Here is a 24,885-nt window from a genome sequence, read left to right on the forward strand (position 1 = left end):
GTGCTCCTGTTTTCCTGCCACTTTCAATCTTACTACATTGTTTTTCCGGGCATGATGAGGAGGGCACTCAAAATGGGTAAGATGTCAATTTGCATGCATTATCGTGCATGTCAATGTCATTAGCCCAGTGCTCTCGTAATCGTCCCCCTCTCACTTACCTTAATGATCTCATGGCGAGATGCCACGCTGGCGAGGAAAATGCCTGCTCTATAGAAGTTTACTGCAGGGACAGCAGCATTGAAGGGGAGCGAGGAGGTAGGACACTCTGACAACCAGCCTCTGAGTTGCAAGGGTGAGGAGTGATAGATGTGGCCATGGCGCATCCTGGATTGAGAGGTCTTGTGTGTATGTTGGGCGGGGGATGGTGCCAATCAAGGGGTTGCCCTGCTCAGGGCTCGATGCTGGCCAGGGCCAGTAATGTGGGGAGGGCCAGCAGCAGCTGCAGTCTGGAGGTGGAAAGCCTAGGGGTGGAGGGGCAATTTGGGATGCAAAACTCAGGGGTGAAGGGGTAGTCGGGGGGTGCAGAGCTCGGGGGTGGTGACTCGGTCTGGGGATGCAGAGCTCGGGAGTGGGGGACAGTCTGGGGGGGCAGTGCTTGGGGGTGAGGGGCAGTTTGGGGTGCAGAGCTCGGGGGTGAGTGGGCAGTCTGAGGGTCCAGAGCTTGGGAGTGGAGGGCAGTCTGAGGGTGCAGAGCTTGGGGGTGAGTGGGCAGTCTGAGGGTGCAGAGCTCAGGGGTGAGTGGGCAGTCTGAGGGTGCAGAGCTTGGGAGTGGAGGGCAGTCTGAGGGTGCAGAGCTTGGGGGTGAGTGGGCAGTCTGAGGGTGCAGAGCTCAGGGGTGAGTGGGCAGTCTGAGGGTGCAGAGCTCAGGGGTGAGGGGGCAGTCTGAGGGTGCAGAGCTCGGGGGTGAGTGGGCAGTCTGAGGGTGCAGAGCTCGGGGGTGAGTGGGCAGTCTGAGGGTGCAGAGCTCGGGGGTGAGTGGGCAGTCTGGGGGGGCAGTGCTCGGGGGTGAGGGGCAGTTTGGGGTGCAGAGCTCGGGGGTGAGGGGGCAGTCTGAGGGTGCAGAGCTCAGGGGTGAGTGGGCAGTCTGAAGGTGCAGAGCTCAGGGGTGAGTGGGCAGTCTGAGGGTGCAGAGCTCAGGGGTGAGGGGGCAGTCTGAGGGTGCAGAGCTCAGGGGTGAGTGGGCAGTCTGAGGGTGCAGAGCTCGGGGGTGAGGGGGCAGTCTGAGGGTGCAGAGCTCAGGGGTGAGTGGGCAGTCTGAGGGTGCAGAGCTCAGGGGTGAGGGGGCAGTCTGAGGGTGCAGAGCTCAGGGGTGAGTGGGCAGTCTGAGGGTGCAGAGCTCAGGGGTGAGGGGGCAGTCTGAGGGTGCAGAGCTCGGGGGTGAGTGGGCAGTCTGAGGGTGCAGAGCTTGGGAGTGGAGGGCAGTCTGGGGGTGCAGAGCTCAGGGGTGAGGGAGCAATCTGGGGGTTCAGAACTCGGGGCAGATGTAGTGTGCGGGTGCAGAGCTCAGGGATGGAGGATCAGTCCAGGAGTGCAGGGACTGGGGGTTGGGGGGGGGGGGTGCAGTCTGGGGGTGCAAAGCTTAGGAGTGGGGATCCACCAGGGGGTGCAGAGTTCCAGTTTGGGGGACAGCTCAGGGGTGGGGGAGCAGTCTGGGTGTGCTGAGCTCAGGGGTGGGGGGCCAATTTGGAGTGCAGAGCCCAGGGGCGGGGGGAACAGTCTGTGGGTGCAGGGTTCAACAGTGGGGACGCAACCTGGGGGTGCAGAACTCAGGGGTGGGGGGACAGTCTGTTTGTGCAGAGCTCGGGGATGGGGTTGCCGACAGTCCATGGTGCAGAGCCCAGGGGTGGAGGGGCAGTCTGGGGGTGCAGAGCTTGGGGGTGGGGGGCCGTTTAGAGGTGCAGAGCTCAGGGATGGAGGGGCAATTTGGGGTGCAGAGCTCGGGGATGGGGGCCAGTGTGAGAGTGCAGAGCTCGGGGATGGGGGCCAGTGTGAGAGTGCAGAGCTCGGGGATGGGGGCCAGTGTGAGAGTGCAGAGCTTGGGGATGGGGGCCAGTCTGAGAGTGCAGAGCTCGGGGATGGGGGCCAGTCTGAGAGTGCAGAGCTCGGGGATGGGGGCCAGTCTGAGAGTGCAGAGCTTGGGGATGGGGGCCAGTCTGAGAGTGCAGAGCTCGGGGATGGGGGCCAGTGTGAGAGTGCAGAGCTCGGGGATGGGGGCCAGTCTGAGAGTGCAGAGCTCGGGGATGGGGGCCAGTGTGAGAGTGCAGAGCTCGGGGATGTGGGCCAGTGTGAGAGTGCAGAGCTCGGGGATGGGGGCCAGTCTGAGAGTGCAGAGCTCGGGGATGGGGGCCAGTGTGAGAGTGCAGAGCTCGGGGATGGGGGCCAGTGTGAGAGTGCAGAGCTTGGGGATGGGGGCCAGTCTGAGAGTGCAGAGCTTGGGGATGGGGGCCAGTCTGAGAGTGCAGAGCTTGGGGATGGGGGCCAGTGTGAGAGTGCAGAGCTCGGGGATGGGGGCCAGTCTGAGAGTGCAGAGCTCGGGGATGGGGGCCAGTCTGAGAGTGCAGAGCTTGGGGATGGGGGCCAGTGTGAGAGTGCAGAGCTCGGGGATGGGGGCCAGTGTGAGAGTGCAGAGCTCGGGGATGGGGGCCAGTCTGAGAGTGCAGAGCTCGGGGATGGGGGCCAGTGTGAGAGTGCAGAGCTCGGGGATGGGGGCCAGTGTGAGAGTGCAGAGCTTGGGGATGGGGGCCAGTGTGAGAGTGCAGAGCTCGGGGATGGGGGCCAGTGTGAGAGTGCAGAGCTTGGGGATGGGGGCCAGTGTGAGTGTGCAGAGCTTGGGGATGAAGGGACAGTCTGGGGGTTCAGAACTCGGGGGTGGAGGAGCAGTTTCGGGTGCAGAGGGTGGGGGGGGGCAGTATGAGGGTGCAGAGTTCGGAGGTGTGCGGGCAGTTTGGGAGCGTAGGGCTCGAGGGTGGGGGCAGAATGGGGGTGAGTGCTTTGGGGTGAGGGGGAAATTTGGAGGTCAGAGCTCAGGAGTGGGGGCAGTCTGGGGGTCCAGAGTTCGGGGGTGGGGGGAGCAGTTTGAGGTGCAGAGCTCGGTGTGGGGGGCAGTCAGAGGGTGCACAGCTAGGGGGTGAAAGGCCACCCTGGGGGTGCAGAGCTCGGGGGTTGGGGGGGGCAGTCTGGGGTGCAGAGCTCAACAGTGGCAATGCAGTCTGGGGGTGCAGAGCTCAGGGGGGTGGCGACATGACCTGGGGGTGCAGAGCTCAGGGGTCGTCACTGGCACATTCCCCCGGCTGCTGAGTGTGAGCGTGGACACCAACCCCAGTGCAATCACTATGTCCCCCTCCCACTGTGAGCTACTAATACAGAGTGGCTGCCTGCTGTATTACATCCTGGAAAATGCCATGAGCAGAAACAGCAAGCAGGTCTCAGAACAGATGCTCCAAGCAAGGCAGACAGGTGTTAACATGGCTCCTCACACAGCATGCACCCGTCAGTGCTGGCCTCCACTTGGAAACCCATCCTGTGATGGTACCGAGGGTGTCCTCCCCCTCTGTGTGAATGGCTAGCCATTCCTGGAAGGCACTACACCACATATCCAGGTGGCTGTATACATATCTATGCTTCAAATCGTCCCATTACAGACATTGCACAGCCACCTGTATCCTCTCCGTGCCCTCCATGACAAAGATACAGAGGTGCGCACCATCCCAGTCAGGTGAAACATGGCATCGGCCATGGTGCCAGCCTGCCACCATCCACACTCATTTGGGACACAGATTGCTTGGTACAAGCCCTCAGCAATGGCTCTCGGAGTCTAGGCCAATCACTCAATGCCCCAGCAATTGCCTTCTGAGACTGGGCCAAGCTCTGCAGCCCCTCAGCCATGCCCCGCTGTGACTGGGCCATGCTCTTGAGGCCCGCTGTGTCTTGGCCATGACCTACTGGGTCTCCAGGGTGCTCTCGAGCACCTTAGCCATGGGCCGCAGTGAGTTGAGAAGGGTCCTGTGGCCCTCAGCTGTGGTTAGCAAGGAGTCAGCCATGACCTGCAGTATCTCAGCCGTGGCCCACTGTGAATGTCCGTGGGGATTGGGGCAAAAGTATGTGGGGGATGCTGATGTCCATCGGGAGGGGGCACGTAGTTTGGTGGGGTGATGTGTGTGGGGGGTGCCAATATCTGGGGAAAGAGGGAGCCTATGGCGGGAGAGTATCCTTTACACTGGGAGGACTATAGTACCCTTCGAACTGAGCAGTTGGCTTCCCTGCGATTTTAAACCCTACCCCTTCCCCTTGAAGGCAACAATCAGGTTTGCTGGAATTTTACCACCTCTCCCACCCAAGGCTAGTAAGATCCCATCTGAGGCTAAGGGAGAATGCTGTTCTGTGAGCCTCACCCACCCTGGTCCTGGGGTAGGTGGGGCAGTAAAATTCCAGCCATAGTTTCTCTTTTTTACAATTATGTCGTAAGGTTGGATTTTTTCATTCACTGAAAAAAATGGATTTGAAACTCTCCCATTTTCTCCCTTGTTCAGCATTTAGAATTTGTTTCATAAGATTGCCCCCATAGGGTTTAATTTAATGTTGTGTAGCACAATAAAAAAAGGGACAAAGAGCAAAATAAACATAACTCAGAATATATGGATTCAGTTTTGCAAACAATTGGATTCTGTTAATGGATTTTATTATCTCTACTGCCAAGGTAACTGTTGCATTGAAAATATATCTGTCTAATTTTGACTCTGTAACTTTTTTTTTAAATTATGCTCCATAGTCTCGTAATCTTCCCAAAAGAGGATGAGTGTCAGTGTAGCTGGAAGGCAGGTTTGACCCAGTCAAGGTCACTTCTGAAGATTCTTCCATCTGTCAGTCAGAAATCCATGCCCAAACATTTCTGGAATCATATCAAGAGCAGATTGAAAGTACTGGCTCATACACCTTAAGCAAAGACAGATTGTGTGTCCCAAAGCAGGAGACCATCTCCCCTCCACTTAGGTACTTCAATGAATGACAGCAATCTTATTAAGAATATGGTTTTCCATGATGAATTTCAAGTCATCAACTGTGGTACTTCATGTTGTGTATGTTATGACAATCTGGGCTGGTGTGAATCATACATGGGAACTTTGGCCGCTTTCATGATTGTCATTTATTTATGCTACATATCGGTTTCTCCTTAGTACTATAATAATAAATCTTCTGTTATTATTCCCATCATCACAGATACAGTTTCAAATATTAGCAAAATAATTGGCTGATCTATTTTCTGATCTATGATCTATTGAGGTGTAATGGGATTTTTATGATCCACCTGATTCAGAGGGCACTACCTTCTGCAGAACTCCTTCACTAATACACTGGGGACATTGGCTCAGAGTATGTACAATTCTTCACTGACCCTTGAACCTTGCAGTTTTTGGATTTCAAAGAGATAGTTATCCACTGAAACAAACTCTTTTGCTTGCTTTATTTCCCTCCATGTGGATAATGGAGAACTACCCCCCTTCCCTCTGAATATTGGACCCCTCCCCACACTGCATCATCAGTGCAAGCGCCAGCCCCCCATAAGTGACTGTCACTAGCATCTCCAGCTCCCAAATTCACTCCCGTCCACCACCACATACAAATGAATTCCACCCCCCACCACCACCACCAACACCCGCAGTGAGGCTCCCACTGGGGCTCCCGGGCGCTGTTCCTTAACACAGGTTAACACTGTCAGGTTAGCACTACCCGGCTGGCATAGGCATGGTGCCAACCTAATAGTGCCAACCTGTGCCGGGGAATTGTCAAGCCCCTGCCCCTCACCTCAGACACCCCCAACTGAAGCCCCCTCTGCCCAACAATGGCCCCTAGCATTGCCCCCTGACACACCACTGAATTTGGATTTTCCCGCACCTTCATTCCCCAGGACACCATTCCAAGCCTGATAGCCATCTCCTTGTACTCTGGAGTATTTGCAATAGCTCAGTTCAGGCCCTCACAGAATTTATCCTTGATTTCCTCAGGAGAAGTCAGTGTTGAGTGTAAACACTGATGATTGTCACATACTTGTTGTTCACAAGAGGCAGGCGCAGTCATGAGGTGATTGTTTATACTCCAGTGGAGACTTCTTATCATGTCAGACTTGATAACCAAGCTGAAGACTGCACTCTCCTCTTTCTCTTTTAACCTGCCTATCTAAAAGAGAGTGTAGCCTGCTGATAGCTGTTAGCTACCATTCTCTGCTAAACAGTTTTCACTTAAAGCAGCAATATTATGTCATAATGGCTTACTGACAACCAGAACAATTCTGTGCTGAGATCAAAGTTGTTACCTTAACCAAGTAGAATTTGTATATTCCAAGAAGCTAAGTAAAATTGCTGTTTTCTCTTCCTTTTGCATTGGCAACAGTTTATTGCACTGTATGGATGAATATTGCAGACCGTATATGGTCACGTGAGGACGCAGTTACTGAAGAGGTCACATGATGGAAGCATGTGAATTCTCCCCAGACTGTAGGAAAAGTACAAGCATGGAGTAGCAGCGCAGCTTGAGAATAGGCCATAGTTTGTAATAAGTCCTCGGTCGCCTGTCTGTGGGAATCCAGCATTTCTACATAGTGTCAGAAGCTGGCAATACGGCACAAAGACTATGCCGCATTGATTCATTGGTATTTGATGAAAATATTCTGATAACTGTGCCAAATTTGAAGGGGAGTGGTGTATATATTGCCGAGCTGGATTATTGGACAAATCAAAATAGTTACAATCTTGCATCTAAACCTGGCAGGTCATGAGGCCATTGAGAACTGCGAGTCCTTTGTGCTTCAAATGGAGGAGGAGAAAGAGACCCAAAATAATTCTACAAACATTTGAGAATATTTGCCTGGCAGTGAAAAATAAACTGGGCGACTTACCTAAAATGAAACCAAGTACCCAACGGGCAGAAAAATGGGGGATTTTCCTGTCTGTTGTTTGGATGTACTTAGTCTGTTGAATTTCTGACATTCTATGTTTCACCTGGTCCACCGGGGATTTATGCCATTAAGAGTAGGGCAGGGCTTAATCTAGCCTACATCAGTGTGTTGAGTGGAAGACTGAGCATGCGTTGATCTGTCAGCAGGAAGATCTGCACATGTGCACTAGTCCCACGTCGCCAATCTCCCGTTTGGCCTCCCCCAATCCTTCCTTCTGGCTGCCGGCCTTCCCAACTACCCCCCCCCCCCCGATTTCTGGCCCCACCCCATGCCTAGCTTGATCCCCCCTCCCCACAGCCAGCCCTGATTGCCCACCCTGCCTCGACCTTCCCCACCAATTCATAATGCAAAGTGCACAATATTTCTCCCTGCCCCAACCGCCACTGATCGGCCCACTCCACCAGAAGACCCTGCCTCCTTGGCATCGCCCAGTGCCTGGTGGGCACTGCCAGGATGCCAGGCTGGCACTGCTCATGGGACATTCCCCACCACTTGATGGGGACCAGCTTTAATCGGTGTTGGTGGGAACTTCTCCCAGCAGGGACAAGGAAATGTTAGCAAGCCTGGACAGTACTGCCCTGAGCTTGCTAATGACATTTAAATTAAAATTTAAATATGGTAATCAGCCATGCACTGATCTCTGGCGCAACGCTGAATATGCTATAAAACTGGCCTAGAAAAGTTGCAATTGGCTGGATGCTGGTCCCACCACAGCCCCTCGCACAGCGCAGCGGATTGGAAAAATGATACCCATAATATTTGACAGGAAAGTGTTTAACCTTACAAACAAAATCATCTGATGAACTGATACAATCAAACACAGCAACTTTGAAAATCTTGGTGAAAAAATACACATTTGACACTCTTACTGATGAGTTAGTCAGAGATCAAATAGTCTGTGGGGTCCACAGTGATCTGGTCCACAAGCAGCTGCTGCAAGAGGAAGATTTAACACAACAAACAGCTGTTAGCATCTACATGCAAAATGAACAGGCTGAAAAAAGCAACAAGGAGTTTAGGTGGGAAACTGAAGATATTGTGGCACAAGGCACATCTTACCCCAACTGTGGTGTCCATCACCCTCAGAACAGAGGGGCATGCTTGACAAATGCTAAATGCTGCAATGTGGAATCCCAAACTGGTGAAGATCAAAATCACAGCAGCTTTCTTTTGCCAAGTGCCACATTGCAGCTGGTCAGTCCTCCAAGGTTCGGAGCATCAGCAAAGTGAATAAACTGGAGCTCAACCACAGTAACCAAATCACTGAGCCTCCAACAACACTCTACTGTGAGAAAGTTAACAATGTCACAGTAAAGGGTTAAATTTTCATCACTCTGTGATTTGCGACAATGCAAAACTGAAGGTAAAGATAGATACTGGAGCAAAGTGTAAAGTATTACTCAACCGAATGCTACGATAACTAGACCCATATGCAACACTGGACCGTACCAACCGGGAAGACCTCATGGTCTATGACAGACAAACCATCCGTGCAGAAGGTGTAGTCACTCTCCATTGTGCACGGGGCAGTTTTAAATTTCATATAATCAATGAGAACGTGAGAGCATCACATTGGGGCTCATCCACCTTGGTCCAGAGTTATACACTCTGCAACACCAGGCCCCAGAGATGAGAGAGTACAAAGACCTCTTCACCTGCGACACCATTGGTAAGCTACCAGGAATGAACCACCTGAGACCCGATGACCCAATACCATCAACAGTTTGTGCTCAGTGAAGAGAACCAATAACCACGAAACAGAAAGTAGTCAATGAGCTGCATTCAATAATGATGCTGGATGTCATAACTCCCACTGACGAGGCTGCAGAATGGGTCTCAATGGTAGCTGCAGTAAAGAAAGATGGCACAGTCAGGGTTTGTATTGACCCACATCACTTAAATAAGGCACTGCTCAGACCTCCTCACATTGTAAAGATGGTGGAACAGGTTATTGCAGACATGCCCAATGTTAAGGTCTTCCGCATTCTGGATACGAAATGCAGATTCTCGCAGATCCCGCTAAATGAGGAATCTTCGAAACATATGACATTTGTTTCTGCAGATATTGTTTTCTCCGTGTTCACCAAGGGAACTCCACAGGCAGAAAGGTCTTCCAGCAACGCACACAGCAACTTTTTGCTGGCTAACCCTGCCAAATTATTGCTGATGACTTTCTGGGGTGGCACTGTACAAGAATATGATAGATGTCTTTGTCACATCCTCGATAGAATCAGGAGAATACAACTAATGCTCAACCGTGCTAAATGCAGATTCAGGGTCAACCAGCTTCCCTATGTGAGTCACTTACTCACAGCTGATGGTGTAAAGTCAAATCCAGACAAAAAAATGGCTATACAACAGATGGCCATCACTTTACAGCACTCCCTTGGTATGTCAAATGATCTTTCTCAGTTTATTTCTTGTTACAGTCAGGTTAACAGACGTCTTTGTCAACTTCTCCACCAGGATGTCTAATGGCGTTGGCAAGAGTGTCACACAGTGGTCTTCAACAGACTCAAGCAATCACTCTCAGCCTCACCAGTGCTACAACGCTTCGACATTCAAGCACCTGTACTCATATCAGCAGATATCTCAGAGCTTGGACTTGGCTCAGTCTACAGCCAAAACGGCAGACAAATAGACTTTGCTTCAAGGGTCCTCACTGACTGTGAGACTTGTTATGCCCGAATTGAAAAGGAATTCCTCGCTCTAGCTTCCACCTGTCAGAAATTTCATACATGGTTGTCCTGCAATTGTTGAAACTGCACTCATAATTATTCAAAAACGTCTGTTCATACTGTGTCTACATGCCCACAGTGCAGGCTAAAGCTGCAATGCTGCAAGCCCAGCATCATCTGAGAACGTAGTAAGGGTTTGTACTTGGCTGATGCCCTCTCCTAAGCCTTCCAATCCACCATTGGCCAGGCAGATTATGAGGAAGACATAGACATTGTGACCATAGAGGTCCTTCCCTCTGAAGAATTCAGGAACACAAAGATGCTTTACAGATGGATAACACAAGCAGATAACCTCACAATGTCATTGTGAAAGGCTGGCCTCAGTCCTTAAGGGAACATCCCATGACCCCACATTCTTCACCATCAGAGATAAAGTAACCATGTAGAATAGACCGACACTGCAATGGCCAGCGGTTTATCATTCCTTCTGCTCTTCAGAGGTACTACACCCAGCACTTTGCCCGGGGTTATCTAGGATTGGAAGTAACTAAATACGGAGCTAAAGAATCAGTATATTGGCCTTCCATATAAGCCAATGTGGAGAGGGAAGTCTCCAGATGTGCATTATGCAATGAACTTAAAGACCGATCAACCAAAGGGACTGTTGCGTTTCCACAAGTTCCGAGACCTTCCATGGTCGTTCACAGCAGCTGACAGCTTTGAATGAAATGGTAATCAGCAGTTAGATGATAGTTGTACTCTGGGTGGTTTGAGTTTGACTATTTGCCAAACATGATGAATAACTCAGTCATCATCTAACTCAGGAGACATTTTGCCACACACTGAGTCCTTCAGAGATTCATGACAGACAATACTCGCCTATTTGTCTCCATTGAATTTCATAACTTTGCAAACACCTGGGACTTTGAGCATATTACGAGCAGCCCTCTAGACCCACAGTCCAATGGCTTGGTGGAACGGGTTCAGCCAAGCGTCTACTTGAGAAATGTGCCCGGGTCCACACAGATCACTATGTTCCACTCTTCAGCCTGTGAAACATTCCATCACAGGGAAAAGGGTGACCTGATTAGAGTCTTTAAAATTATGGAGTGCAATCCTACCAGCTCACCACAGCTATTGATCAATGTGACAAGCCAGGAACAAACATGGGGATTGCTACCTTCCAGCCCTGTTTTATTGGTGAGAACGTCTTCATGCCCAGAAAGGGAATGCAGTTCATTCGCATCAGATTACCTGGATCACCATATCATTAGGGAGTATTCCTTGCCCCCTCCAGGATGCTTTCCACCTCGCCAGCGAGATGTCACATCGGTGAGAGTCACTACTGGTCTCCAGTATCGGGGTCCAGGCACCATAGCCATTCCAGGGTGCTCAGAGCCTATTGAAGGGTGGTCAGAGGCATGGCCAGGTCGCAGTACCCATTGAGCAGTGCAAGCCTGGCAGTGCCTGCCTGTGCCCAACTGGGCACTCTGGCAGTGCCCAGTTGGGCACCATAAGTATTCCAGGGTAGTGCTAAGGTGATGGGGCCTGAGTGGAGGTGCGTTGTGTGTGGGGATGGGGCTGTGATTAGCGGGCTGTGTGCTATGAACTCTGTTGGGAGGGATTATGACATTGATAGCTGTGCACTCTGATGGCTGGACGTGATGTGGGGGGGGGTGCGAGGAATGAGGGGGACGGCATGCACTCTGTCATGTGGCTATCTATGGAGAGGCCTATATTTAAGAGGGGATTTGAGCTAGGGATTGGGGGCAGGGGTTTGTGTGCTGGGGGGGATTGTGAGAGATCGCCAGCGTGCATTGGAATAATCAAGTCCATAAGTAACTGCTAAGGACCCTGCTGATGTTAAATTCAAGGATATCCCAAATCCAGAAGGGTAGTTTGGAAAACAGGTTCTATGTGGTGTATATTTTTCAATTTGGTATACTGTGAGAAAAGAGACAAACCAGGAGTGACCAATAGTGGAGAAAGGACAGTAGGACTAGGGGGCACAGCTTCAAGATAAAGGGGGGGCGGTTTAGAACAGAGTTGAGGAGGAACTTCTTCACTCAAAGGGTGGTGAATCTCTGGAATTCTCTGCCCGTTGAGGTGGTGGAGGCTGCCTCGCTAAATATTTTTAAGACGCGGGTTGATGGGTTTTTGATAAGCGAGGGGATTAAGGGTTATGGGGAGAGGGCGGGAATGTGGAACTGAGACACGACAGATCAGCCATGATCTTACTGAATGGCGGGGCAGGCTCGAAGGGCTGGATGGCCTACTCCTGCTCCTATTTCTTATGTTCTTATGGAGTCATTTTGTGATCAATTAATAAAGAATATTTATTAACTTAAAAGAAAAACATTCAACAGGAAGGACTTTAGCACACTACAACAGTACATTTAACTACACTGTAAGTGAAGTTTATGTATTAGTCACACGTAAGGCTTATATTAACACTGCAATGAAGTTACTGTGAAATTCCCCTGGTCACCACACTCCAGCACCTGCTCAGGTCAATGCACCTAACCAGCATGTCTTTCAGACTATGGGAGGAAACCCACACATATACAGGGAGGACATGCAAACTCCACACAGACAATGACCCAAGCTGGGAATCAAACCCATGTCCCTGACACTGTGAGGCGGCAGTTCTAACTACTGTGCCACCATGCTGCCCATATCTCTTCCCCATTGCTTGTGCACAGAAGTCACATTGAAGGCTATTTGGTTCCTTCCAGTAAATACAATATTCTGTCCGTGGCCACTGATGACTATACATGCAGTGTATCTCATGAAGATATCCTTTGTCCCCAGCTACCTGTTTCCTGAATTCTGAGATGTCCCTTGCTCCCAATTAATATCCAATAATGTATAACTCTGTGAGCTAAATCCAGCAGATAGTCACCACCAACACGTTACTTGTCCTCATTTGGGAAAACTATCTTCAGTTTCGGCGCAAGCAAAATCTGTTCAAGTTTTGGATCTTATCTGGCTCCCCCGATTAGCAATAATTTGTTTTCAAGAGGCTTTCTGCAGCTGAGTGTGGCTGTGACAGTAGCTGCTGTTAACTTTGTGCCTTTTTCCAGTCATTGTGCTATGAATATATCATCCTTTCCCTTTGATGTTGTCCACCCTGTGGTGTGCTATGGTGGGGAATAGGGATGCTAATTCCACAGAACCATAAAATCATAGAATCTTTACAGTGCAGAAAGAGGCCTTCAGGGTCATGGGGTCTGCACTGACTCTCCAAAAGAGCATCCCCTACAGTCCCTTCCCTGCTCATTTACCATGGCCAATCCAACTAATCTACATATCTTTGGACACTAAGGGGTAATTTAGAATGGTCAATCCATCAAACCTACACATCTTTGCACATTTCATGTTTGCATGTCAAAAACCCTCCAGACAGTTGCCCTTATCAATTGTCCTTTTTTTTAATCCCAAATTCATTTTATAATCTCAATTTTCCCCAATTCTTAACAGTAACAAAGGCAAGAATGATTGTTTGAGCAGTAGGTGAGATGAGAAGGGAGCAGAAAGGTACCAAATAGCTTTCAATGTAACTTCTGTGCAGAAACAATGTGGAAGACATATGTATTGGCAGTGATAAATCACCATCATTCTCATGGGGCATACACTTAGTATTTCACAAATAGAACTCAGGCCACAGGCTGATGACTGAACTTCGGGGATGCCAGTAAATATTGCTGCCTGTTGCTTTCTGGAACATATAGTGAAATTGCTGACTGCTCTAAAGAGAATAATAGCAGCTGGATAGTGGAGCTGAACAAGTCAAGCAATACAAATATATTAGCACCTTTTTAAACAGAGTAGTAGACACATCTTTCATGTGTTTGCTCATTGCGCACTGGGACAGCCATGGGCCTGGGATCAAACACTTGATGATTCTGAGCTGTTACCAATAGCGTGAGGTCTGTTCTCAGTTAATGCAAAGTGGTAAAGAAACATGATATTGTTAGCCCGCACACAGCAGATACAGCCGGGATCATGGTCCTGAGATGTTAACACTGTTTCTCAGTCCATAAATGCTACATGACCTGTTGAACATTTCCAGCATTTTCTATTTCTGATTTCCAGCAAACACAATATTCTGTCCTTGTGGAACATTAAATACTGCCATCCAGTCTTGTCGATATTTGTTAGAGAAAAACTTGCACCATTCTCTCCAGTATTTCTCAATGGAGGTTAGGGGGATTGGGAAATTTCCAACTTGCAACTCATTTGGAAAACCTGGTCAATTAGATTTCATGGCCTGTGTAGAAATAGAATGAATATCGAATTGGTTCAATAATGGACAGGATGTCTAGAATTGCAGGTTACCACTCAACAGTTAAAATTAAAAATCACCCTTATTCCAATGAGTACCATAGAGTGCAGTAGATTTTAGATTTTAGGCAAACACAGCATGCATTTTGCATGGAACAGTGTCTCAGAACTGGACTCATGTTCCAGGTGAGATTGTGCGCTCAAATTATGGGTCCCCTTTCCACTCAAAAAAGTTTCCAGTGTACAATAATTCTACCTAGGCCAGTTTTCCATCACCAAGAAATTCTTTATTAGCAACAAAAAGGAAGAGTCACGCTCAGAGCTTACAATATGTAATCTACACACGGGGCCTACCACAAAGCAATGGGTTTAAACCGTGCACTGCTCACTTTCTATTGGGCGAGCCTATGCTCGCTCAATAAGGGAGTTCATACTCCACAAAGTCCACAGGGAAATCTATCAACCAGTGCCCATCATGGCTGCCATAACACACTGACAGGTGTTTTAGCACCCAGTTGAATAAAATTAGTGAAGAATTCAGAAGAACGCATATGCAATGAGTTCTAATCTGCAATGTACTGCTTGAAAAGATGATGGAAACAGATTCAACAGTTATTGACAAAAGGTAATTGAAGATAATATTGAGATGGAGATACCAGTAGACTTGTAGTGGAGTGGGATTATTTTGATAGCTATTTCATAGAGTCAGCACCATCACACTGGCTAAAAACAAAAAATTCTGGAAAACTCAGCAGGTCTGGCAGCATCTGTGGAGAGAGAAACAGAGGCCGGAATCTTCCAGCCATCCATGCTGATGGGATCTTTCAGTCAGGCCAACAACAAGCCCACCCTTCCCTGCAGGTTTCCCAGCAGCAGGGGTCCATACACTGGTGACTCCATTGACAATGATTGAACCAAAGATTCTGCCGCTGGCCAATTGCGGGCCACCTTCACTGCCGTGGGGCATCCCATCCAGAGTTAATGTTTCAGAGCCATGAAGGAGGCTAGTACAGACTCAAAACAAGCAACTCTGTATACTGGGCTGCAGAGTGGCACAAAGGTTCGCACTCACAGCACCAGAGACCCAGGTTCAATTCCAGCCAAGGTTGACTTGTGAAGTTTACACATTTTCCCGTGTCTGCGCTGGTTTCCTTTGGGTGCTCTCTCAAGCCAAAAGCATGCAGATTAGGTGGATTGGCCATGCTAAATTGTGCCTTAGTGTCCCATGATGTGTAGGTTAGGGGGATTAGCCATGGTAAATATGTAGGGTTACAGCGATAGGGCGGGATAGTGGGTTTGAGTAAAATACTCTGAGAGACAGTGCAGATTTGATGGGTCAAATGGGCTCCTTCTGCGCCGTAAGGATTCTATGATTCTATGCTGCTATTGAAATAAATTAATTCCATTTCTTTTGATTTTAATTGAGAAAACTGCTACAACGATAAAAGATCTAATTATTTTCCAGTCTTATGAATGACCAATAACTCCTACTGAATGGAAACATAATAATACACTAAAGTACTTTAGCAATAAGGATTAATCTATTTGACAGCTAAAGTGGTCAACAAGTACCAAAGTGGCCCTTGTCAGACCAATGTTGCTATGAGTAAATCAGTTGAACTGTGGCAAGAACATAGATCTTGAATAATTGGATGGGTACTTAATTTAATTATATTGATGAACAGGACGCTGATTTTAAGTAAGAATAATTTGGATTTGAGTCATCTTGTGTAAGTGTTAATTGGCAACAGAGCAGTTCTGAGCAGAGGATGCCTCTTTAGTGTCAGAAAACATACAACATATTGGACCTTAAATGGAGCATATGCACTTATTCAACTGAGATGCTAGAGCAGTGAGAAGTGGATCTCGCATCACAACCTCAATGTGTTTTGTCCTTAACTCTTAACTACTTTGTTATGATGGATGTATAACGTACTGTACATTTAGCTTGAGCAATACTGAAGGTACACGGGGGTCACCTAAGCGAAGGAGGTGGGCTGGATGTTATTGTTACAGATGGAAATTCACCAGTGTGTGCCTTTCCATTTACTAATCATAAAAAGAGACTGCAGTTATAGCAATAAAGATTAGCGTTTGGGGGAAAATACTCCATTATCTTATTAATTGATAGTTCACTGATGCATCTAACTCTACTTTCCCAAATTATATTTTAGGAGGAGCTATAACTATGTTCACATTTTACAAAGCACCTAACCACAAGTCTATTGAATACAAGCTTCCATACGACTGCTTCTAATTGATTCATTGACTGCAATTATATTCAGTCTTGACCACTAGTAACTGGATAAGATATAAAGAAGGACAATAAGACGGGTTTCAAAGACAGATTACTGTTATGTAGGGATTATATAACTGGCTTAGTATTCTGGGAGTTGCGATTAATAATTTGATTGAGAGTCCCACTTGGGCAGTTGGATCATTTGAACGTAGTTTAAAGTATCTGATATTATGGGGGGTGGTGAGGTGGTTGATGGCTCACCCACCATCCTCCTGGAAGCAAAGCCTACATGAAGCCAACCAACTCCATGCTTTCCCACTCTGCAGCCACACTTCTCTTGAGTGGAGTTAAATGGGCTGGGAGTGGGGCTTCCATCCCTCACTGGGGGAAGTGGGGGGAGGGAGGTGTTGTGGAAGTCCCACCCTTGGGATCGGCTGCAGCGTAAGTGCATCAATGGATGTTGCTGAGACTACAGCCAATCTCAAGAAGAAGGCTCCTGGATCCCAGAGAAAGATAAATCCAGGGTTATAAACAGGGAAGTTTTGGGCAGATTAAAAACTGGGGGGGATGGAGTGGGAGGGAAGGGTGGGAATAGTGGCCTTTACAGAACAGGCAGATATGGAGAAAGGGGCTAAATACCTTTGGGGGCTACACTCTTAATATGCAAATAGAAACTCCTCAAAGATAATACCTGCTCTTCCTTCTCTCTCTTTTAAAATGTTTTTTAAAGAAACAGCCTATCGAACCACCCGGACTGCCCACACCAACTATATTATGGCACAAGTAGCATATTATTGGGGCCAATTCACTTGTTAATCAGTTCATTTAACCTTGATTATTTATTTAAATATGGCAGGTGGCCTGTCAATTTTGGTGCCTACCCAGTCCCTGTATCATTGGGCTGAGCTCAGAGGCGGGCAGTAAGGTGGCAAATTGAGCACTGATCCTATTTTCACTTTCTGTGCCTTCCACCAAAAATGGACACAAAGGGCTTGCTTTTATCATTTTCATTCTAAGTGCTGAGTCCGGGCGCAATTCAGATCTGACTTGGAAATCTGTTCTCAGGCACCCCCATACACACTTAGCCTGAAAAAAAATTGTGGGTCTGAATTGCGCTGTGGGCGGGACTTAGCATACCCAAAACAATCAGAGCTCTGAACCGTGCGCGCGCAGTGAAGAAAAAAATTTGAAAATCACGCCGTTATCACATCGCTCCCGGGCAGCAAAAAGCAGATAAAACAGCCCTGGAGCAAAAAGAGCGAGCAATGGTCCCCACTGACATCACCCCAACCCTACAACATAACTTTCCCCCTTATTCACCCTCCCACCCACTACCCAGACCAATCACGATCCTCTGCCCCCCTTCCCCACACCAATCGCCTACAGAGTGGCAGCGAGCTGCCCTGCCCTGGTCTCCTCCCCACCCCGACCACCAGAGACAATCTGGCCCTCCTCCCCTCCACCCCCACCAGACAACCATCAGGCCCCCCTCCTCCTTCCCCCAGCCCCCCACCACCCCCCCACCAGAGATACATCTGACCCACCTCTTCCTCCTCCCCAGACTACCAGAAAATGATCGGCCCTCTCTTCTCCGGCCCTTCCCCACCAGAGAATGATCTGACCCACCTCCGTCCTCATTCTCCCCCCACCACCGATCCGAGTCAGAGAGCCACTGGAAGCTCTGAACTTACCCCTTCAGCAGCTGAGTGCCCGAAGCAGACCTTTGCCGCGCAGGTCTGTTTTGCGCCGAATCTGGATGCGTGAAAGCAATAGTAAAGCTGATAAAGTTGGGCGGGCAGTTCATTAATTCAATTTAAATGCATGCAAATGCGGGTGCGGATCACGTTAATGGCCTCACGCCCAACTTTACCACGTTTTCGCGAATGGTAAAATCGGGTCCATAGAATCCAACCTCCAGTATGGTATAAAAATAATGATGAAACTGTTGGTGCGTGTTTAGGGAAAGAATCCTACTCCCCTTATCCAGTCTGATCCATACACTTTTCCTTATAACCAATTAAATTATAATAAACAAAATAAGGGGCTAATCAAGAGAATAACCCTTCTAATGGAAGAGTCTTCTGCAGGTAACTCCAATCCCACGCCAATCTAGTTAACTTTTACTGTTTGCCTTGGAAGCCAATTAATTTTTTTGAATTGCTTTTGAGGCAAAGGAGATGAGTAATTAATGTTGACATGTCACACCCCTGGAATGAATGAATTAACCAACACGGTCCTGGCTAAGATTTCTTCAAATAATAAACGCATTGTTAAAAGATGAACTTATCTCATGTGGAAACTTTCTGCACGAACAATTACAGCAAGGTTGCCTACAAAATAACAATGACTATATTTCAAAATGATTCGTTAAATGTGAAACACTTTGTGACATTTCTGAGATGCAACAAGCTATTTGAATATAATTCTTTTTAAAAAGCAGGCTCCTTACAAAATGTTAAATTTTACATTGCCAAAAATAGCATGTGAATAAAGCCAGTTATTTTGAAGTAAGCTAGGAAAGTAGAACTCAACAAAATCATTTTAAATGAGTGTGAAGTACATTTAAATATGGCATGAGGCCTGTCAACTTTGGTGCCTGCCCAGTCCCTATAGTATGGGACTGAGCTAAGAGATGGGCAGTACATGGTGGTACAGTGGTTAGTACTGCTGCCTCAAACACCAGGGACCCAGGTTCAATTCCTTCCTCAGGTGACTGTCTGTATGGAGTTTGCATATTCTCCCTGTGTCTGCATGGCTTTCCTCAGGGTGCTCCAGTTTCCTCCCACAGTCCACAGATATTTGGGTTGGGTTGATTGGCCATGCTAAATTGACCCAAGTGTCAGGGGGATTAGCAGTGTAAACAAGTGGGATTACAGGAATAGGGTCTGAGTGGCTTTGTGGTGGGTGCAGACTTGACGGGCCAAATGGCCTCCTTCTGTGCCATTGGGATTCTATTATTTCAAACCAAGGTTTGTGACCATTTTCACTTAAAGAATTTCACTCGCTGTTCTGATTTTGTGTAATTCCTGATTAGATGCCAATGACATTATTCCGTTTTTGCCTCAGGGATGTTACAGTCTTTGCCTGTTTAATAATGAATTTTTTGTCTCCACAGGCATTTAAGTCCACCTTGTTGACCAGCAAGGGGCATGCATGCGGCAGGTTGTAGTGGGCTGCTCTTGGATGTTGCTTCGGGAGTTGCCTATTGCTTCATGTCGTTAGTGTGCTTAAACTGGACCATCTCGCGGGCAACATGACAGCTCAGAGACTATCTCTGTTGCTGTGCGGACACATGGATTTGGGCCTGTGTCTGTGGGAGTTTGCACGTTCTCCCCGTGGTTGCGTGGGTTTCCTCCGGGTGCTCCGGTTTCCTCCCACATCCCAAAGATGTGCTTTTAGGCTGATTGATTGGGTAACAAATTGTCCCTATATTGGACCTCCCTGATCCTCGCACATTAGGCGTAGACTAAAATCATGAATAGGTCACTGAGACAGTGGGACGGCGGCGCGGGCTCGTTGGGCCGAAGGGCCTGTTTCCTGTGCTGTGTTGTTGTTCTTTGTTCTTTGACATTGATAGTCAGTATTTGGGACCATGTTTTTGGAGTTTGCCATTATTATTGGTTGGAGGGGGAAGGGGATCAGTGTGGCATCAAGGAAGAAATGGTCGATTCCATTTTATGATAGAACCATAGAATCCTTATAGTGCAGAAAGAGGCTATTCACTCTATAAAGTCTGCACCAGTTCTCTGAAAGAGCATCTAACCCAGACTCACCCCCTCCTCTCCACCTCTCCACATCCTAACACTGTAACCCCACACACTTACCATGGCGAATCCACCTAACCTACGCACCTTGAATACTAAGGGGCAATTTAACATGGACAGTCTGCTTAACTTGTACATCTTTGGACACAAAGGGTAAATTTACTATGGTTAATCTATCTAACCTACACATCTTTGGACACTAAGGGTAAATTTAGCATGGCCCAAGCACCTAATCTGAACATCTTTGGAGTGTGGGAGGAAACTGGAGCACCAGGAAAATAACCCAAGTAGATGTGAGGAGAACGTGCCACTGTGCTGCCTCACAGAAATGTAATGTACAGCAAATTAGGTTTATCCTCATTTCTTCCTAGTGCACCTTCCCCTGTCGGGTGATGAGTCTGTCCCTTGGCAGGAAATATCCGATTAAGTGGATACTACCTCCAACATTTGAAGAATCTAGGACAGATGAAAAAGAAAACTAATTAATTTTTCCAGAACGTCTTCCAAGGTGAGACTAGTCAGAATTGTGTCACATCAGGCAGATGCACTAAGATGTACTGAAGAATTCAATCATCCAGCTACAACCTGACAGACGGGTTGACAGGCTCAGTCCTGAGCAAATAATTCTTTGAAAACTTCACTTGTACTGCTGTTGAGTAATAAGTAAAATTGGAGCAGTTGTTGCTTGACCACTTGGGCACATTTGTGTACAAGGCAACCTTTACTACACCAGTGTGACACCACTCACCTGTGTTTTCTTTGGACAACCAACATCTCAGTATTACTTCTATATTTGCAGGACACAGCCCAGAGAAACAGGAGGAAGCAGGTGGAAAGTGAAAGTGGGATCCCAAGTTGTAGGCCCTTCACTCCACATGAACAGGCCATTCTTGGCATGATCCTATAAGAGAAAATAGAGGGAGAGGTGATAGTGAAGCTTTAAGCACTACTTGAGGAAGGATGTCAACGCATTGGAAAGAGTACAGAGGTGATTTGCAAGAATGATTCCACGGATAAAGAACTGTAGTGATGCGGATACATTGGAGAGGTTGGATCTGTTTTCCTTGGACAAAAGAAGGCTGAGAAGACTTGATAGAGGTAATCCAGACCTGAAGGGTATGGACAGGGTATAGTGAGAAACTGCTCCCACTTAAGATAACATCAAGAACTAAAGGGCACAGATTCAAAGTAATGGGCAAAAGAAATGGAAGTGAGGTGAGAAAACTCCTTTTCACCCAGAGGGTGGTTGGCATCTGGACCAAACATCCTGAGAGGATGGTGGAGACAGGTTTGATCGAGGTACTGTGGAAAGAAAGAACGTGCAAGGTTACAGGGATAAGACAGGCATTGGGACTCGGTAGGATGCTCTTTCAGGGTGTCAGTGCAGACTCCTTCTGCACAGCAAAAATTCTGTGATCTCCACTCACTCTCACATACATTCCAGCAGACTATTTAAGGCACTACTGAAAGGAACAGTATCCATGGGAGCTAAACCAGTGGGGGTAGCCAATGTTGGCAGATGTATGTTTAGTGTACATAGTATGTAGCATCGGAATATTTCTGAAAATACTGCTGACACATTGGGTGAATAAAGGAATCCAGTGAGGCTTTCATCTATAAAAGATTCCCATATAGCTCTGGCTGCCTGAATCAGAAGGAGTTACTCCTGCCTCTTTTTCTTCTTCCGCTTTGCTCTTGGCTGCAGATAATAACTTCCTTCTCTACCTGCTCCATGGCAACATCCTTTTGATGGCAGAACATACAGCACACATTGATCACAAGAGATTTTAGTCAGGATGTATTATAGATTCCTTCGCCAGCAATAATATATCTCTCTCCCTATAACAAGCACAAAACATGATTAAAATACATTTCTCAAAGCATTGAGAGAATGAACATAGACTAAAATGAAATAAATGCCAATAAATATATTTGCAAAATAACTTTTGCAAAAGAAAAGTAAGAAAGCTTTTGTATTTTTGCTTTTTATTTTATTCCAGTGCAAAGGGACATCAATTATTTTTTATTCCTTCATGGTGTATGGGTAGCATTAAAGGCTAATATTTGCTGCTCATTTCTAATTGGCCTTGGGCCACCTTTTTGACCTGCTACAATCCATGTGATACTAGGTCTGAAGTTTCAGGATTTTGATCGATCTGACAGTGAAGGAATGATGACCTTTCTTAAGTCAGGATGGTGTGTAACTTGGAGGCGAACCTGCAGGTGGTGATGTTCCTGTGTGCCTGCTGCAATTGCCTTTCCAGGAGTACAGGTTGTGGGTTTGGAAGGTGTTGCCAAAGGAGTTGAGGCAAGCTAAAAAAGAAACCACAGCAAGCAAATAGTGAGAGCAGCCTGAGCTAAAGTGAATGGAGTGAGAGGAGGTCCATGAGGAATTTCAACACCTAGACTATTTGTATTGAAGATCCTGACTTTGTGCTGTTTGTTCTATGAAAATTGTACATAAATTGCACAGTATTTCACATTCAAAGGATAAACCATCTTTACTGAATGACCTGATAGCTTTGTAAATGTGTGTTAATTTCACCGCATTGTATCTTTAAGTAAAAGAAGGCAGGCATGAACAAATAATTACTTAGCTGTCTGATTCATGAAAAACCTCAGGAATTGTCTTTAAAATTACATTATTGTTTCACTTAAGGGGCATTTTAATGTGGTGGCAATTAACGAGGCCCAAATCCTCATTATAATTCTATCCTTTTAGTTCACTCACTGGGATGCAAATTAGCCCACATAGATGAGATGAAAGTCTCTTATTTTTGTGATTCTATTGGTTCTAAATCACAAGTGTTTGGGCATCTCAAAGTGGCATTTGTAAAGGATGAGTCAGTGACGCAAATCTGCTCATATTCTGATATTGAATTGGAAGTAAGTTGGGCACTCAGAACGACAATGAGGATGGATGGTATGAAAATATATCATGTCACCTCGATATGCTAGGTAATGTGCTACTAAGCCTGCTGTTAAGGCACATTGTCGAAATAATATAGAGGGACTTATTGCTTCTCGTCCTTTTGGCTAAGATCAAGCGTAGTGTTGACATGCTGCACTTGGTTGAAGTCATTAGGTTACATCTCAGCTCCATTTGAAGCAATTTTTTAAAGTGGCATCTTGGCCTTTGGCTAAGATGCAAATAAAATCAAGCCTTGGAGGAGAGCTACATCTACTCCAATCAGCTTGGATCATTTAGGCAGGAGGTGAGAGCCCTGTCTTGTCAGCTTGGATTGGGAATGTCTCAACTTGTTGAGAATCTGAATTGGACTTGATTTGATTGAATTGAAATCAAAACAAAAATTAAAATAATGTAGAGGGACTTATACTCTGCACCTGACATAACGTTGTGCACCATCAGGCCTTAGCACTGCATATACCCAACACCTCTCTGTCAGACCTTTCCTACACACCCCAGAGTCTCACTCAACTGTGTGTTACTGCGAGGTGACTGGTGGAAAAGAGACTGTTGTCCACTTCTTGTGAATGCGCCTTTTGAAAGAAGGTCTGGAGAGAGATGAGATGGTTTGTGTCAAGGTTCATTCTGAGCAGCTCTGTGACGGAGGACTGTGGCCTAAGGGCTGTTCCCAGGGACGAACATCAGCTGTTGCTGGAGGATTGGTTATTTGGTGAAAGATGCCCTTTGGTCTACCCAAAACTTGCTGGTCTTCCAGTGCAAGAAGTTATCCCTGACTGAGTGTTACAAACTGGCACATTCCAAAGCCCAGGACAAAATGTTGAGGGATGTACTGAAGATTGAGGCAGCTGCTGCAGAGGCGCAATGGGAAAGGTTGCTCTCTAAGACCACGAACTGAGGGAAGAGAAATTGAATAGAACCTCTTGGGCTGTGGACCAACACTCAATATATGCAGTGAATATCATATATATCACAATTGCATGGGAGAACATCAGAGTACAAGATGATCATTGTAGACAACTTAAATATCTTCATACCATTTCTAATGACCATTTTGAAACGTCTGTGATGTTCTTTCCGAAATTTTACAAATATATTTTTGAAAAAAAAACTTAACAGCCAGAAAACAGTATCTCTCCTATACTGTTGTTCAATTCTCCCACTAGCCAATAGATTTGGTTACAGGAACAATAAAAGCTGCCTCAATTTATTTTATAGATACAGAAATACAAGTCCAAATTACAAGAAGTTAAATTCAGGACTGAGTTATTACACAGTGACCAATATAAGAAACAACTTCCAGTGTGAGTAGTTAAATTCCTGAAACAATTGGATATTGCAAATATTTCTTCTGTGCAAACATACCAGAATGGAATTACAGAAATGCGTAGCACAAAAAGAATCCTTTTGATCCATTGGCCATGATTTAGCATCTGTGATATTCGTGGGTGCAAATCCCGTAATGCCCACGAAAACGAGGCTGAAAATGGAATTTACGCTGGAAAGATTTCAGTTCAGGGTCTTTCCTGCCCCACCCCCTCCGATGACACAATCAGATTCATGCCAGGAAGTATGTCAGACTGATTAGCATATATTAACTTACATTATAAACTCACTATTGGCTTGACACCGCCACTTCGGTCCTCAACATATCGTCCCACCAATCTAGCATGACTTCCTGCTGGTGCGAATCACGACTGGTTTTCAAAAACAAAACCAGTCATGATGACCATGCCGGCGGTGCATAGGTAAGTATAGCCCCTGTGTGTAAGGGGCATGCCCAGGCAGTGCCTTGACACCCTGGCAATACCCTCATGCTATCCCTGGGTAACGCCAGGGTAACAGTCTGAGAGTGGTAGTGTGAGGGTGGAAGTGTCAGGGGTAGAACCTCTTGGAAGCCCCTTATATTTGGTGGCAGGTGCCCTGAAGCTTTTGGCAGTGTTCTCCCTGTCTGTTGGGTGAGTGAGGGGAGTTTATTTCTTGTACAGCTTGGTGCACCCTTTAAAGATGACGCCCCAGTCTATGTGGAACTAGTGTTGCCA

The sequence above is a fragment of the Carcharhinus amblyrhynchos genome, chromosome 3 (assembly GCF_965287045.1).
Source record: "Carcharhinus amblyrhynchos chromosome 3, sCarAmb.v2.hapA, whole genome shotgun sequence".
Taxonomy (NCBI): domain Eukaryota; kingdom Metazoa; phylum Chordata; class Chondrichthyes; order Carcharhiniformes; family Carcharhinidae; genus Carcharhinus; species Carcharhinus amblyrhynchos.